Source organism: Pan paniscus, chromosome 5 (genome assembly GCF_029289425.2).
Source record: "Pan paniscus chromosome 5, NHGRI_mPanPan1-v2.0_pri, whole genome shotgun sequence".
Classification (NCBI taxonomy): domain Eukaryota; kingdom Metazoa; phylum Chordata; class Mammalia; order Primates; family Hominidae; genus Pan; species Pan paniscus.
This window is the reverse complement of record NC_073254.2, coordinates 37,344,160-37,361,406: the sequence shown is the minus strand read 5'-3', so window position 1 is coordinate 37,361,406 and position 17,247 is coordinate 37,344,160. Positions and strand designations below refer to the sequence as shown.

General features: G+C 37.8%; 1 long non-coding RNA gene across 3 annotated transcripts in view; it reads right to left on the bottom strand.

Moving 5' to 3' along the window:
- Positions 1-2,044: 2,044 nt before the first annotated feature.
- Positions 2,045-17,247, bottom strand: part of LOC117980539 (uncharacterized) — a 74,685-nt gene continuing 59,482 nt past the window's right edge. For all 3 annotated transcript variants that reach the window (XR_010112386.1, XR_008625573.2, XR_008625572.2), the window contains 2 exons: positions 10,033-10,177; positions 2,045-9,132 (listed from right to left, as the gene is read on the bottom strand). This is a non-coding gene — a long non-coding RNA (uncharacterized LOC117980539). The remainder of the gene's footprint in view (positions 9,133-10,032; positions 10,178-17,247) is intronic.

Sequence of the window (17,247 nt, the reverse complement as noted above, 5' to 3'; positions counted from 1 at the left end):
CTCATGATCATGGGTTGAGCTGGCAGTTTTTCTGCTTTACTTAGTGCTGACTGATGGCTAGCTGGTTTACAGTGGCCTCACCCATAAGATAAATTTATGCTGTCTGGATGATGGGAGCCATCAGGCAGGGGCTGTCTGCCTGGGACCTGTTCTCCCTGCTGGCTTGGTTCTTCAATTCTCTGCTATGTTGCCTCTCCATGCACTTATCTTGAACTTTCTCAAACATAAGGGTCTCAGAGTAGTTAGATTTTTTTCATGTGCTGGTTGCTTTCTACTAGCACAAAAGTAAAAGCTACCAGACCATCTCAAAGCTCAGGTCCACAACTAGGACAGCATCATTTCTGCCTCATTCTATTGTTTAAAACAAGCCACCAGCCCATCCCATATTCGTGCAAAGGGCATTGTTACCCAGAGGATGTGATTCACAGGAAGCCAAATAAGTTAACAGCCTAGCACAATAAAAATCAATTACCTTACAATGAATTGCTTGAAAAGAAACTATTGGACAGCAGTTCTTGAAGTGTGGTTCCCAAACCAGCAGCATCAGCATAACTGTGAAACTTTTATTTATTTATTTATTTTTTTGAGACGGAGTCTCGCTCTTTCGCCCAGCCGGACCGGACTGCCGGGGCGCGATCTCGGCTCACTGCAAGCCCCGCCTCCCGGGTTCACGCCGTTTTCCTCTCTCATCCTCCCCAGCAGCTGGGACTATAGGCGCCCGCCACCAAGTCCGGCTAATTTTTTTTCTGTATTTTTAGTAGAGACGGGGTTTCACCGTGTTAGCCAGGATGGTTTCGATCTCCTGACCTCATGATCCACCCGCCTCGGCCTCCCAAAGTGCTGGGAATACAGGCGTCAGCCACTGTGCCGGGCCATAACTGTGAAACTTTTTGCAAATACGAATCCTTGACCTGTACCCCATACCTACTCAATGAGAAACTCTGGGGACAGACCTACAAATCTGTGTTTGTCAAGCCTTCCAGGTGATTCTAATGTAGACGAAAGTTTGAGAATTCAAGGGCAAAGAAATGTGTTCAATTGAATTTGTGTCTTATGTGGAAAATGTTAAAGCATAGCCAACCAGTTAATTCTTATTATGAATTAGTTAACTCTTACTTTTAACATATCAGTTATAAAAAGGTTAATTTTGCTAACAATGTTCTATGACTTTTGCTATAAACCATTCTTTATAATATAGGTAGTAAATAAATGTATTGGTCAAATTAATCAGCAATCCAAAAACCTAAATGAAATGTCTAAGAATCAATTAACAATTATCTTTCTTATCTATCTACATACACACCCACACACACAGACACACACGCACGCACACACCTCCTTTTTTTCTCTTTCTTTTGCTCTTTGGTTGTTGCTATTGTTGTTTTTGTGGTCACTTTGATAGTATTTTATGTTATGTTTGAATGATAATTTTTTTGTCATGAATAGTTGTTTATTTCCAGGAATCAACAATGCAGGTACGGTAAAGAAGGAAGCTAGCATACATGATAAATATAGCCAGGGCACGAACAATTTTTCAGAACAATTATTTTTTAAAACAACCTGGCAATGTATATTTAAGATGAAGATCCTGCTTCAGTGGGGAATTAGCAACTTGTCCAAGGACGTTTGGTAGAGAAAAGGTTTCACTTATATATTGATCCCTTTCTTTTCAGTCCACTGAGATTAGGCATCTACTCAGTAATTTCAGGCTGTTCTATAATCTTCCAAAGTATTCAGGTGTTTGCAAAATTAACCTCTCAAAATATTGCAACTGGAAATGGCCTATTGAACTCCATTAATTGATTAAATTCTACATGCCATTAGAGCAGCACTTGTTTGATTGCCAATAAAAATGAATCATGGGAAGTGGTTTGTTAGGGAAGAGAAGGTAAAAATAGAAAGGATTCAAATATTATCAGCAGCATAAGAAACTTGTAGTGCTGATTTCTGTGTAAAAGTTCTAAAATCAAATGGTATTTGTAGCCTTCGACACTTGATTAGACTATCAATGACAGTAGTTGTGCAAATAAAATCCTGGAGCAGGTCACAGTTTATCTTACTTTATTTCTCTTAATTCAGTAAATGTTATGGATCATTATGCATCACAGAATCGTCATATCATTCCTATGTTGTAGGCAGTATTATTATCCACATTTCACCAATGGGGGAAAAAACACCAAATTAGCCAAGTTGGGATTTAAACAGTCTGGCTACAAAGTTCATGCTTCTACTCACCAGGCGAAACAGACTCTTTATACTGATCTCAGGTTCTCACTTTGAAAATATATGGGTATATGCCAATATGGTGATTTCTAAAGAAGTTAAAAGAATCTCTTACAGGTTAGACATCTGAAATTGTAGTAATGGCTACTGTCATAGAATAGATGATAGTCTTCTCTATTCACAGTTGCTTAATTGTAAAAGGTCTTGAACACATTTCATCTCTCACTCAATTCTCAAAAGGAATTTATTCCAATTTTGTCACTATGAAAAAGAAAAATAGAAATAAAACCTGAGGCTTAGAGAGGCAAAGTAATGTAGATAGTTCATGCAACTGGTAGATGCCTCAGCTGGAACAGTAAGGCCAGTATCCTGATGTCAAATCTTACACTTTTCCTGGAAACCCCATAAATTCTCAAAGATCAAGTAACAATCCACAAAGAAAGGGAAGCCTGCTCAGCCTCATTTATACATCTGAATAGCAGGATTGCTGAGAAGCAGAACTTTTAAAATGCAGTATGAATTTAGATCTTGCTTTATTTAAAATAAATTTCATTGTTATACTCCCAATACAACTTCTACTCTTGTATTTGATCTCCTTCTTTGACTGAGAGAGACAGGTCTGGAGTGAGAGCTAGAAAGCTGGGAAGTAACCCCATCCAGTTTTATGGGTATTCACAGACAAGCGTACATTGCTTAGCAAAGTGACCTATCCTAAGTACTTCCAGCAGACAATCAGTTGATAGTCATAACTTTAGTGACATAGCATAGCTTTTGTTTCTTTAGAATACATGGACTGGCACCTATAGAGAGGGGTCATTTGGTGGCTTTGCTTCTTGAATATGTCTCTATTTTTAATAAATACTTAAACCCTATGACCCCATTCTTATTCTGCCTCCCTTTAATATGCTTTCTGAGAAGGCGCTATCTGTAAGGGACTTTCAAGGAAAAATAAAATAGAAGGGAAGAAAAGAGTGCACGAAAATAAAGTTTTGAATATTTGGAGAGGGCACATAGCAAAAAGGAAAGCAAAAATCAGGAAGAAATGTGATAGAGGAGTACAAATTGGTAGGTGGTATAGGAAAAAAGGAGAGGACTTCAAAAGATTCATATGAGATGGTGTCAAAGAAGGGGACACACCTAAGTCCCTATTCTCCTTTGACTCAATTATCTGCTTATTGGCACAACCAACTACAGTCAGCTTAAATCTTTGCTGAAACTAAATGGAGACTTAGCACCATTTGTTGTGTGAATCTGCATCTGTAATTTCTGTGACCTGGGCATTCAGGGCAAAAATTGTTCCCATTTTTTTCCATTTCATGCATCGTTTCAGAGCTATGTAGTCTCTCTGTAGAAGCTGTGGGTGCCAATTTAAATGAGTAGAAAAACAAGCATTGTAAAGCCTGCATTGCCAGCATCTGCTTCTCTCATTTACAACCAGAGAATGAAAGGTAACAAGAGCAACTCAATTTAACAACAGTGGATCCTGTGTTTGCATAAGTGTCCCGTTTTAACTAAGAGGCAACTGTGTATGATCCCTTCAGAGAATCAGGTTGCTGGCTGGCAGGCCTCCAGGAGCAGAAACACCTGCACAGTGGAGACGCACGATCCTCTGTGAAGGGTGCCAGCCATGGCCATTCCACATCACATGCTTAGCATCTGACTAAGGATGTCAGTTGTTTTCGAGGGCCAGTTGGTTACAGAAAATAACTACAGCTCTGTTGAGACCCTTTCTCTCTTTGCTTTTCTCTCTGATCTGACTAACCTCTTTCATTCTTTGCCCTATGTTATATGGCTTAGACCAAAGCCTGAGACATTTAACCAATTTATAAATATTAAATGCAGAAGGCATACTTTATCAGTTCCTGGAAACATCAAAGAAGCTGGAAGGGGAATGGAAATTGGATGGCACTTTGTGGAGGTCACTTTGCTGACAGTCAAGTATTCAAAGGCAGGGTTTTGCCCATGGTTTTAAACCATTGCCTTATACGGTAAGAGTCTTTTCTATCATTCTTCCGGCTCTTAGCACAAGCTGGGAAGAATGAATGAATGACAACTAACAAATGACTGACAAAGAACTTAATGCTAATTTGTGTAAATGTGACTAGATCTGGACATTTATTTTGCTTTTATAATTAACTTACTTGGATAACTTTCAAAAGGTAGCTTATTCTTAATTACTCTCTGCCTTTATTTCTTCCTTTTTTCTTCATTCTTTCCCTCCTTCTTTCAGTTCTTCTTTTTGTCTTTCCTAAGAATCTGCCTTCTTATACTACATTAAAGAGAAGGAAGGAAAGAAGAAGGAAATTCTTGGCCTGATAAAATTCTTTCCTTTTTCCTTCCTTCTTTTCTTTCTTCTCTTTGATGTAGTATAAGAAGGCAGATTCTTAGGTCATGAACCTGATTCTGCCTTTAAGAAGAGAGTTCTTACTTTTTGAAGGCATATTGGGCCACTGGATCCTAACAGACATGCATTTTTTTTTAAATGTGAATTTCCTTGCTAATGCCAATTTACTTTCTCTTCAATTTATTGAACTTCTAGAGAAAGAAGATAGCATCATGCTGATTCTTTGCTCTGGATTTAAACTGAAATTATAGCCACCAGAGATCATGAATAAATAATTCTCAAAAAGTTTTAGAGACTCTTCTAACTATAAACCAGCCTGAGATAAGGATCCAGACAGAACAATACCCATGAAGATTGCTAAAGCCAGCACCCATCGTTAAACATTAACTGGGTGGCAGTATAGCTGGCCAATCAGCTATGCATTCTCACATCCTCTATCAAACTGACCTTGAGTATGAGACAGGAAAATGGTGCTAGCTATTGTATGCCAGACTGAGTGAAATATATTTCTTTCTGGAAAATTCTCAATAGAGAAAGAAAAATTCATCAGATCTGAAAAACAGCTCAATTTACACACCCATTATCAATGTAATTTCAGGTTATTCTTCCAGTTGCAGGTGCTCTCAAAATAAAGTTTATAGTGCATTCAACCCAAAATGTTATTATTAAACTAATTAAGAATAAAACTTCTAGGCTTAATAAATAAACCTGTCAGCCCATGTAACAGTGAAATTATCCCACATTTTATGAAGAATACAATATTTAAAATTCAAAAGGATCCCTTTTATAGTTTTTGACTGATCTTTGGAAAGTATGACAAATTCACGTGACCCACAAGTTGCACTATCATCCCTCTTGGAAATACCTATTTCCATCATCACTGCCACATAACATCTACATTTTCCTCCATTTCCCATCCAATCACTTATTGACTTTTATTGATCCTACTTATTACAACACCATGTTTAATATCATAACATCATAAAACATATGATGAGTCAAAATGAGGGAAAAAAATGCCTGAGCTTCCCCCTTTTTTTTTTTTTGAAACACTGGGTCCATTTTCCCTGTGAAAAAAAGAGGTTAGGAAGTTATGGTAGATCTTGTACTGAAACACAACTCATTATGTTAGTTTCCCAAGAATAGTTGGAAAATCTTACCAGCAACCTACACAATGTTACCTTCAACTATTTCCCACTTGGACAGGGTATTAAAAGGTTAGTTGTGTATGATAGAATAGCAAAGAAGTTTAGGTCATAAGGACTGAAATGACAGGAGAGTCATTGTTCCAAATCTCCTTGTCATCTCTCTGATCCAAAGCAAGATTTTATGTTACAGTTTTAAATATAAGATTAGTGCTAGGAGATATTTTTTAAACTCAGCAGCTTCTACATCACATGAATATTTTTCAAGGCACACTGGTTCAAGGGATATTTCATTAGAAACAGCAGCTACCAGAACAATCATGAATATTAGCTATATATTATTATTTTGATGTTTTAGCTATAAACAGTAAGAGGCAAAACCTTTAATTTCTATGGCATTTCCTATTCTGAATAAAATTTGGTAAACTTGGCATCTGGAATACTAATCAGAATATTTGCTATCCATGAAAACAGCAAGTCAGCCATGGAAATGCCTGTCTTATTAACTGTGAAAACTGAAACACAGAAGGAAAATATAATCTGTTTTAAATATATTCTAGCATGCTGAGAAGTGGAATGTATTTGGAAGGTCATAACTGGCATACCTATTTGGTGTTTTCTAGAATATGTTTTAGAATAAACACAGTGCCAAGACGAGGCACCAAAAGAACCATTGGCCTGATACTACTGTTTGGAGGGTCTGGAAGAGAGATATTTAAACACAGTATTTTATATGTATTTCTAGGTGCTAAAGCAATATTTATTTTCTTAAAGAGGTTTTCTCCAAAACATATGCAAAAGGGTTACAAGTAAACCTCCTCACTTATACAAGTGTGTAAAATTTTCCACCCTTGAAGCCACAGCACATGTATTTCTAAAAAAGAAAAAATATATATATATATTAGCAAACCACTAACACATGTGCATACACTAGGAAAATTGGATTACTTTACTTGACTGAATGAATAGATGCATTTACTTCTGAACCCTTATTTGAATATAAACTTGTAAGAACTGATCACTTATATTTAGAATGAACAAAAACCTACAGAAAAGGGAGTAGATAGGACCACAGGCCAGGTCAGGTCCTCCTGCCGTTGTCTGCCTTAAGTGGGGTAATGTATTTTGATCTGTGGTCTTAGAGACCTGAAATTGCGTAGTGTATTCCTGTCCACTGACTGGCATGGGTATCTTTCTAGTGTGTGTTATTTTTCTTTTATTAGGATAGAAACATTGGTGATAATGAAATTTTAGCACAAGTTTTTATAAATATAAGAATGTGAGAAGGATGATAGCTCAGTGCATGCAATCTTTTTGGCTTATACATTTGAGTTTTCATTGACATAGAAATCATCTAGCAAAGATGACCTCAGGCTTTGAACTTTTATAATACTCTATAATACTATATTAATGTTAAGTATCAACTGCTACATACCTGTATGATTATTTAAGAGCTCCATTTTGTCCAACATAATCATTGAAATATCTTCAGAGCTTTATAATGACATAAACTTAAATTCCTCTGTGAAGGTCAGGAAACATGTGTTGTATTTCTACTTGGAAATTTCTCTTTTCTCTTTTTGTGATCATTACTTGTCAGTCTCTTTTTCGCTTTTCGTCCCTTCATCACTGTTATTAATAGACACTCTGCAAATCCATCCCACCATGCTCAATCCCTCCTGCCATGGACAAATACTTGTTCAAGTAATTCATGGAAAAGTAGATGCAAGTGGATGCAAGCATTTCCCTCCCAAAGTTGTGTTTTAAAGGAGCTGAGAGCTTCCCATGTTAGGAGTAAAGCAATAATACCTTAATGATAGACGCAACGAACACAAGTGAGGAGTAAAAAATTTGCTGGAAAGGAGTTTTTAGAAAACTAAAACCTAAAATCATACAGTAATTAAATCGAATTAGTATAGTCAGAGTTACATTATCAGAAGTAAGTCTGAGGCCAGGCTTGGTGGCACACACCTGAAAATCCAACACTTTGGGAGGCCAAGGTGGGAGGATCGCTTGAGCCCAGGATCAAAGGTGACAGTGAGTCATAATCACGCCACTGCATTCTAGCCTGGGCAAAGAGCGAGACTCTGGCTCAGAAAAAAAAAAAAAAAAAGGAAGGAAGTTTTAGTATATTTGGGGTGCCATAAGAGGGAATGAGTAGGTGGATATTTAGAAACCAAAGCAACATTTGACAAGGTATATGTTCAGAAAATCAGATTATAAGCTAACTCTAGAAATTGGACTTGTTGAGGTGACAGGGCTAGTGTGGTTAGACCCAACTGAATTCTAGGTTTCCTAACTCCAATCCAGAACTTCCTTTTAAGATTTGCTGTTTTATGACCTCAGTTTTCTATCATATAGTAGATACCAATAAATATTTGACTAAATGAATCATTTTCACTATTCATACTCTTATTCTCCACATTATTCCAGATACGAGGATTTCTCTACACGATGAGTATCCTAAATCATGTATTAGAGGAGGCCAGCCTGTCTCAGTGATTACTTAGAGAGGAATATGTATACATTAATAGTTTTAAACAGAGAACACTTACTTTACTCCAAACTGAACTGTACACAAGACAGGAATATATAAAACATACAAAAATAGAGCTTCTATAGTTCAAAATTAAATGTGTACAGGACATACACTCCCTTCTATTGGTACTTCCCACAGAATTGTTTTGGCCCAATTAAATCTATTTATGAATAAAGGGCACTGAGGCTTAGGGGCAGTTCACCTAAATCCACATGGGAATTCCAAAGCTGGAATAGGAATTCATGCCCCCCTTACCTTGACCTAGTGTTTTTTCTGGTAATTTATACTGCTTGTATGCATACGTCTCGATTTAGCGCTTTTGCTTTTTCTTTCTGTTTGTTTACTTGTTTGCGTTCAATTTTTTAGGTATTTTCAAGCTCTAACATTGATAAGCTACAGCAGTACACTTTCCCACTTAGTATTTTTACCAGTTTTTATTACTGTCTCTAAAATCTAGATGATGCTAATACTAACAAACTTTTGGTCAAATATAGAATAAAATAAATATATTTAGCTAATTTGATCAAAACTCCAAATGAACATGGTTTAATTAATTACAACAAACCATGGAGCCACAGTCAATTCTGAAAAGAGAAATCCCATAAATGCAATTTACTTAAATAGTTTATACTTGGTTTCATTGTTTTATAAGATTGAACAATGACAAAGTTATCTTTTTATAATTAACTAAAAGTTACAATAAGTTGGTGGTTTTCTAATGCAGGATCCACTGTAAAAAAAAAAAAAAAGAAAGAAAGAAAGAAAAGAAAAAGAAAAAGTCAGGAGGCTGAGGCAGGAGAATCACTTGAAGCCGGTAGGCAGAGGCTGCAGGGAGCCGAGATCACGCCACTGCACTCCAACCTGGGCAATAGAGCGAGACTCTGTCAAAAAAAAAAAAGGCACTCAGACATCTAAAGTGAATTTCAAAGAGAGAAAATCACAGACTTGGAAAACATGGAAGTTTTAAAACTATGGTAGTAACTAAGACAACATAAAGATCTGGTCTTTTGTTGCTGTTGTTTAAAAAAACACACTTTTTAATTTTTAAAACTAGCCTCCAAAACAGTTCATCTTCACATTTCCAAAATAAAGTTTTAACTAACATTCCCTCACTAAATGAATAAAAATGTAATACCCCAAATAATGTTCAAATTACTGGAGATTAGATAGATAGATAGATAGATAATAGATAGTTAGATAGAGATACATGATAACAATATAAAAATCATATAATATATGTGTATATGTATGTTTGTGACAAACTAGTTACTTCAGATAGCAATATAGTAATGGTAATATAATTTCCAAAATAACAATTAATACCTATAAAATAAGCTATAAGATATTAAGCACTTTTGCTCAATCATTTAATTTCAAAACAACACATGAAGGAGTATAATAGAGTATATATACTTTGTATGTATTTTATATGTATTTTATTTTTTTGACTGAAGACTATTGGTGCATATGAAGAGTAAATAATATGAATTATTCATTGTGAAGACCTGCCCAAAAGCCTTTTAATGTTGTTGTTGTCACTAGTGTGTGCAAGTATGCATGTGTGTGCATAGGAAAAATTACAGAAAATCCAGAGACACGGAAGACCAGATTCTCCTAAAATCCCACTCCACTAACATCACCACTGCTATGATTTTATTATATTAAATTCCATCTCTTTCTATATGCAGAGAATTATTACAAATAAATAACTGTCCTAATCAGGTTAGATGGTATCATTGCTTTCTTCTAACAGAATCTAGAGGCTCAAAGAGAATGAGGACCTTGCTCGAGGGCACATCATTCCTTGGTGGTCTCCGTGGTCCAGTTTCTATTCACATGCCACCCTCCCTCATCCATCCAGGGCCAAGTGATTGCAGAGGTACAGGTCCAAGGTTGAGAGTCAGGCATAGAAACACATATGTTAACCTAGACAGCAAGAAAACATTGTTAGGATTAGATTTCCTCCCATCCATTAGATATGTCTTTAGTAAATACCTGAAAGAGATGGAACTCAGCTCCCACATGCTTGGAAATGGAGCGTATCTGTCTGTGCTTTTGCCCAACAGTGTGAGTGTAGCCAGGCACAACCTTGAGCCATTACTTCCAAAGAGAGTAACACGAAGCCTGCCCACCCATCGTGGAGGCAACATTTTTTAAAAGGCTACTGCTGTGTAAACTGGATATGAGAGCAGGAACATTTTTATTTTTGAGGAAAATAGCTCAGTAAACATTCCATCACATTTCACAGCAAATATGTTCCACCCACTGACACAAAACCCCTGGCCTACTCTCCTCTGGGTTACTTCTAGCTTTTCAAACATCCGGTAAAAATAAAAGCAAACATAGCTCTCTTTTTTAATTCCTTCTTTCTTTGAAATTGCCATATGGCAAGGGTTTCTCTTAATATCTCTTAATAAAACCCAGTAATATTTAACAGAAAAGCAGCCACTCCCACTGCAGGAAAAGGTAAAACTCAACCCACTAAATAATCTGTTCAAGCCATGAGGAAAAAAAACGAAGCTTATTACTAGAAAGTCAGGCAAGTCCCTTTGTATTCATTCCAACAGCTGCTTAGCATGAATGGAGGCCAAGTAAGGAAAATTCAGGTAAATATTCCAGTTTAATGCATTTACCCAGGGGTCAAAAAGACACTGTGCTTTTTGAGGGTGTGGTGTTATACTTATCCTTAAAAGGCAATTTTTAATATAAAAAGTGAAGCATTTTGATTTACAGACCTTAATGTATTTCAGACACACACAAAATGTGACAATCTCATGCTTGTGTGACGCTGGAGAACGCACGGGTAAGTTAAGATCCTTGCCCAGGTCCCAGCTGGCCAGAGAAATCATCAAAATCAGAGGCCTGGCCCCATTTGCTAACACTTTCACCCTTGCCTTCCTAAACCTATGAGTCCACTTGCAGAGCTGAAATTCTAAGTAGCTAAATAATATGTGTCCTAGTGCAGTGACTCTACATCGATTGTACTGATCATCCATAGCTATTTACCCTTCCCTACTTAAGAATCATCCTATTGGCCTATTTAGGAATTGGATTTTGGAGACACATGAAATGATGTATAAATGTAACAACAGATCTCCTCCTCCGCCGCCCCAATACATACAATTTTAGACAACCAAAGCAATCATTACCTGAGAAGGTCTTGTTTCTGGCAGAAAAAAAAAATCAATTTAATTATACAAGATGTGTCTTACGTTTTAATTGTTCAGTATAGTGCCTCATTGACAGTGTCTCCCTGAATCTCAGTTTATGAGCTTTTACATTACTCAGATAACTTGCTGAAGAGAAAGAAAAAAGTTCATCATTTTCCTTAAAAGAACTGAAGAGGCATTGTGCCCAAGTCATTAGAACCCTTGACTGTGCTCATAATGATGAATGCATCATTTTTCTTGCATGAAACTTTGGTAACAAATTGCACAGCCAAGTCTTTTCCAGCACTGTTATTCTGTTTTAAAAAACACTGACATTTTCTTAAACAGACATAATTTACAATTTTAAGGAGCACAACAGTGCCTTGGTGTTTGAGGGCCAGAAAGCAAACAACACTCCTTTCAGTTAGATGTTTTAAAGGGGAGTCTCGTGCTTAGTGAGTTCACTACAGCTTAAGGCCAGAGAGACAGAGCAGAGGGAGAACAGAGCACCAGTGCAGCATGTGAAGGTCATGACTAACTGGTCACATTACATTAAGAGTCAGAGCAAGATGGAGGAGCTAGAGGAATGAGAGGGGTGAGCAGGACAGCAGAGCCATGCTCAGCACAATACACGGTGAGGCACCACAGTGGTGCTATTCCCTTGCCCAGACAGAAGTGGCCGCAGATTTCTTTCTATCAGACCTATGAGGGAAGCAGCAGTCTTGTGGATGCTTCTGTACTTAGAACGCCCTCTCCAGCAGGCCCTTCTGTAAATTTCACACAAAGGGAGCCTCGCCAGTGTCCATGTGCCCGGATCAATATCTGCAGCAATGTTCGATTTCCAGTGGGGTCAGCTCAGCCCAAGTAGATAAATAGAAGTCTGTGTAAGATGCTGCAGGTCTGTTGTTTGGATGAGACTGTAGAAGTGAAGGTTATGTGTAAAGAATAAAAATACCAAGGTTTTATTTCTATAACCACCTATGTGTTTCAGTGCCCTAGGTAAAGTTTCTCTTCCTGTATTTCCTAATAATCCTTAATTAAATAGCAGTGTCTCATGGCTGGGGAAAATTATTTTTGGGAGGGAATAAGCGTAAGTTTGTGTGTGTGTGTGCATTTGTGTGTGTACTTTTATACACTGAAACTATACATGTATTATGTATTTATAGATGTATATACAGATACGTGTACATATGTATTTATGTGTATATACATACACATACCTTATACATCTCATTTTCCTATGAGAACATTTTTGCCTTTTTTGATGTATATATGTTATCTAACCTAAGATATCTTCACCAGCAGAAGTTCAGAATCCAGATGATGTTACTACCATATGAATGAAATGTGACCATTCGCCTGTTCTACAAACATCATTTAAGCTCCTACCCTGTTCTACGCATAACCCAAAACTCATTACACAGATTCCTTCCATGAAATCTCTCATAAATTTTAAAACGCATTAGACGCACAAACACAGTTACAAACCAGTATGATGAATGCAACCAAAATGCAAATGAGGTGAACAAAGCATAGTGTAGAATGATGAAGGGAGTGATTCCCTTTATTGGACAAGAGTCAGTGAAGAATCCTCCTTGGGGAGAGGCATCTCTTCTGAGTTTGAAAAGATGGGGGAAAACAGTTTACCAGGCAAGCAAGGGGAGGAAAATGACTCTAGGCAGAGGAATGGGCAACTGCAAAGGCACAGAGGACTACAACACTGTGGTGTGTGCCTTGTTCAGGTGGAAGGTAACAGAGAAAGGCATCAAGGGGTGGGAAGCCAGGCTAATAAGGAGACTGAAAATAACCCGTCACAATGTGTCCTGTGCTATCAGTTAAGCAGCTTGGCTTTTATTCTAGAAAGCATTACCCAATGTGTCTTTGTGGAAACTAGTACTACAGATATTGAATAGGTAAAACTTGAAAAAGAAATTCCATGATTAAATACATTAAGAGAATTCTGGATTGAACTAGTTTATTCAGGCCATCACTGCTCCAAATCAATGCCTTTGAAGCCTGCAGGAGGAGGTTTCACTGCCCAAGTTTTCTAAATCATATTTTGCCATTTATTAACTTGCTGAAGTTTTTCTCTGGTTCCTGTCCCTTAGGAGATACTGATGTAAGTACTGGATAGGCAGTGAAATATTTTAAACAGTGGAGCAAGAGAGGCCTTATCAGTCTCCTATTTTGACATTTTTGACATCATTTTCTAATGACAGTAAATGGACTAATTAAGAGGTTATTAGTAATTAAGAATAAGGTCCTTATCTAAGGCAGAGGGAATGGAAGCAGAAAGGAAAGAATAATTTCAGAAAATAATAGGTTGTAGAATCGTACTTTCCCAGATCACTGGATGATATATATTTTCTTAGCTGTGAATTTTGGATCAAATGAGTAGCAACTTAGAAAACCATAATGTGTCCCTAACGTATCTCAAAGATCAGTGATAAAATCTACTTATTGTTAGTTTGTGCTTTGTCAACTTTTCTCCTGGAGAAATTGGATTTTGGGCCAAGAAAGTCTATCCCATATTATTTCTCCAAAAGCAACTCATGAAGTAGCTAGAAGGTAGATGAAAGTCAGCCCCAGTCATGGTGGAAAGACCAGTGAGCCTAGACTAGAGGAAATTCTGGAGCTGAGCCCAGTCCTGAGTTATTCCAGAATAAGTCCAGAACTGAGTTCACAGAATAAGTCAAGGTCACTCTACTCAAGTGGTTAGCTAAGAAGCCTTCTACTGCAGATACAGAGTGATCAAAAATTACCAAATTCATAGTGGAGTGAGTTAGGGGTTGGGGGTGGTGGTGGAGGGCTCAATGTAAAACCAGAAGTAACCATATTGTATACCAAAGAAGGCAAATGGGAGATCAGGCCCTCTTCCCTGGGGCAAGAGAGGAAAGGCAGAAAAGGGATTGTATATTTCCTGCACGGCATCCTTGAAAAAGTGTGAATCTTCTGTCAGTTCATATAAATTCCAAATACCTCCCTGCATCTTTGAGGTTGGTAAGATTCCTCAAATTACCAAGAACAAGGGACGATCTTTGATTGTAAACTTGGAGGAGGCTGTGGGGATAGAGGTGGAAAAAGTAAAATCTACCAATAAACTTTCAGGAATGCCCATGAAACCAACCCAAGCAAATGATGCTTCTTTCTGTAAACCCTGCACACTACATCAAGCCTTTTATTTCTATTTTAACCAAAAATATGGCATAAAACATTCAGAGATCTTAAAGGGAGCTTTCATAAATACATTGCAGTTTGATGTGAGCCGAGTGTCAGTCAGAAGCCCTGGTCTAGGAGGTACATGGCCCACATCAAGTATTTTGCTATTTTCTTCTGGGATCTCTACACCCTCCCTGCTGCCTAGATGCATCTATTTGATCTGAGGGCTGTGTGGACACATGAGAGGCATCTCACTTTCTTGCTCTTCGTCTACCTCTCGCCTGTTAAGATTAGGGGGAATTTGAATTTAAATGAGAATTTTAAAAGTGGCTGAAGCTGGTCTGAGCTGGGGTTTTTCATGGGAACGTCAGTACTGAAGAAGTTGGCCAGATCAAAGCCACAGTCTGTGTTCCACAGGAGCTTTTGAAAACTATTTAGAATAAAACAAGTGGAGGAAAAATCCTCCTTGTGCCAGACTGCAGGCTGCTGCTGCTTAAACACACATCAAGGCAGAGCCGTAAAGCTGCAGTTAGCCCAGATACCAGGCCAAGAACTGCAGCCTCTCTTTGATTTTTTTTATCCATTTCTTCCCAAAGGAATGAGGTCGCCAACCAAACAGTTGCACCTGATCCTCTCAGCTCCCTTTGAAGATGCTTGCTTGCCCAGTTCACGTTGCTATCGTCCACAGAAGCTGTACCGTGGGATGAGGAGAGGTGGCTTAGGAATAGGTTTAAACTAGGAGAAAATGCTTCATAACTGAGCTCAGTCTTCATCTATGAGGAGAGCACCATAAGATGGAGGATGTAAGGGAGATATTGAACTAATACCTACTGCTTCTGGCTCTTTTGCCCCTTTGCTTTTATTCCTCAAGAGTTTGCAAAGTTTTCTCCACCACGGTAACCTAGATCATCTTCTATTCATCTGGATATCAAAGAATCCAAGAGGGTTAGAGGAAATATTCCTTCTCAGTGCCTTCCAGATAAGATGTAGACTACAAAACCCAGGACATTCTGTTCTGCTGCACTGCAAGTGTTGGTAACTAAACTTAGTAACTAGTTTGGCAATGTCAAGGGGAATGATGTTGGTGAAATGCAGGAGTCAGGTTGGTTTATATTTGATTTTGATTCCTGGCCTCCTCACCCCCAGGCAAGGAAAGGTGCAAAATAGCAAGAGTAGAATTACCATCTTCAGGAGGAAACACAAAAGCATCTGTTTAGCTGTGTCTTCAATTATGTTGGAAGGAATGTAAGAGCCCAGGCCAGTTCTATAGGGCTTGGAACTCCAGGTATCTCACCTTGCTCACTCTTTTGCCCATCTTAAGGGAAGCCTTACTATTGCAGACCTCTCCACATCCACCTATGCTGCTCTAATTAAAGGACTGTCAATATTTTGACTGTATTCACTTTTGCTGATTTTTAATATCCACTGAGGCAGCTTTTAATAATGCTGAACTATCTGCCTGGGCCATCTAAATTAATTCTCCAGGTATGCGTCATCATAACATCATAATCATCTTTCTTGTTTGTTTTTTAGTGCTTTGATTACAAGGGTTAATTGGAGTGGTCTGTTTGCCTAAACTCTATTATTTTTAATGTGCAATTTCTCAGGAAACACATCGCTTTATGGGAGAAAATGTCTGTATTCTTATTCCATTTAATTTCTCATCACCACCTTTACATACGTTGCCATTGAAATTATCAATAGCCATAACTTTTGAATGAATGTTTTATGTCAGGTACTACTCTCAGCACAGTACGTACATTATTTCATTTAATTCTTGTATATTCATCTCATGAAGCAACCAGAAATTTTAGGGAATGCTTTCAACATCACAGAGCTTGAGTAAATGCTATAGTGAGGATTCAGAGTAGGCCAGGGGACTAGGCTATAAATTATCAATGGAAACAGTATCAGCTCTAGGTTTGGATACAAATGAGACACAATAAAACAGACTTTAAACCTGGAAGATATTTGATGGACACTCAAAATATGATGCAAATCTCCAGCATCAGCCACCTTGGAGCCTGTTCAAATACAGATTCTCAGGCCCTATGCAGGCCTAGTGAATCATAATTTTATTATCTTGTTCCGTTTTCAATGTGGACCCTGGAAACATTTGAGAATACAAAATTATTTCAGAGAGTTGTGAATTCAAAGAAGCAGCAGATATTTTCTGAGGAATAAATATGTCTTGAGAATTCTATTTTTGTAAAAGTATAAAGATACATTTGAGTCATTTCAATAATACTTATATGACAATAGTTCTGGACCCAAATAAAATGTTTTTTACTATTACTCTATATATTTTCTTATGTAATGGATACTAGAAGTATTAGTATACAGAGACTTGGGTTTTTTTGTTTTTTTTTTTTTTAGACGGAGTCTCACTTTTGTTGCCCAGGCTGGAGTGCAATGGCACAATTTCGGCTGGCTGCAACCTCCGCCTCCTAGGTTCAAGCTATTCTCCTTCCTCAGCCTCCCGAGTAGCTGGGATTACAGACGCTTGCCACCACTCCCAGCTAATTTTTGCATTTTTAGTAGAGATGGGGGTATCACCATCTTGGCCAGGCTGGTCTCGAACTCCCAAAGTACTGGGATTACAGGCGTAAGCCACCACGCCCGGCTTTTTTTTTTCTTAATTAAAACGGATATTCATGTTTAAAATGTAGGAAAAACCAATGTATTTCA